Genomic DNA, 631 nt, shown 5'->3' on the forward strand with positions numbered 1-631 from the left:
ACATATAAATGTATATTCGCAAATGCTTAAAATGTACACATTAGTTTCAACAAATTTGACTCCTTAGCACATTTATGTGGAAAAATCCTAATAAATTAGTTTTACAGATCCGAATAGCCCATATATCAGGTTTCAAGTCTGTAGATTAAAAATCGGCAAAATAGTTTGATAAAGTCCGTTGTACACACCCAGATAAGGTCAATTACAAACACAAACCCACACAGATTTATATATATATATATATATATATATATATATATATATATATGTATATATATATGTATATATATATATATTAGATATTAAGAGGAGATTATATATATATATATATATATATCAATACCCGTTCACATACACCTTTAACGATAAAGATAGAACCCATAATTAGATAGAATCGAGCAATTGCATCGACAACGGACAACGCCAGACCTAAAGTGGGTTTCGATGTACTGCATCTCATCAGTGACGTGCTCCGACATAGGCGCGAACCCAGACTTTGGGTCTGGCGTTGTCCGTTGTCGATGTAATTGCTCGATTCTATCTAATTATGGGTTCTATCTTTATCGTTAAAGTTGCATGTGAACGGGTATTGATATATATATATATATATATATATATATATATATAATCT

The sequence above is a fragment of the Euprymna scolopes genome, chromosome 5 (assembly GCF_053919585.1).
Source record: "Euprymna scolopes isolate OS-2025 chromosome 5, ASM5391958v1, whole genome shotgun sequence".
NCBI classification, from domain to species: Eukaryota; Metazoa; Mollusca; class Cephalopoda; order Sepiida; family Sepiolidae; genus Euprymna; species Euprymna scolopes.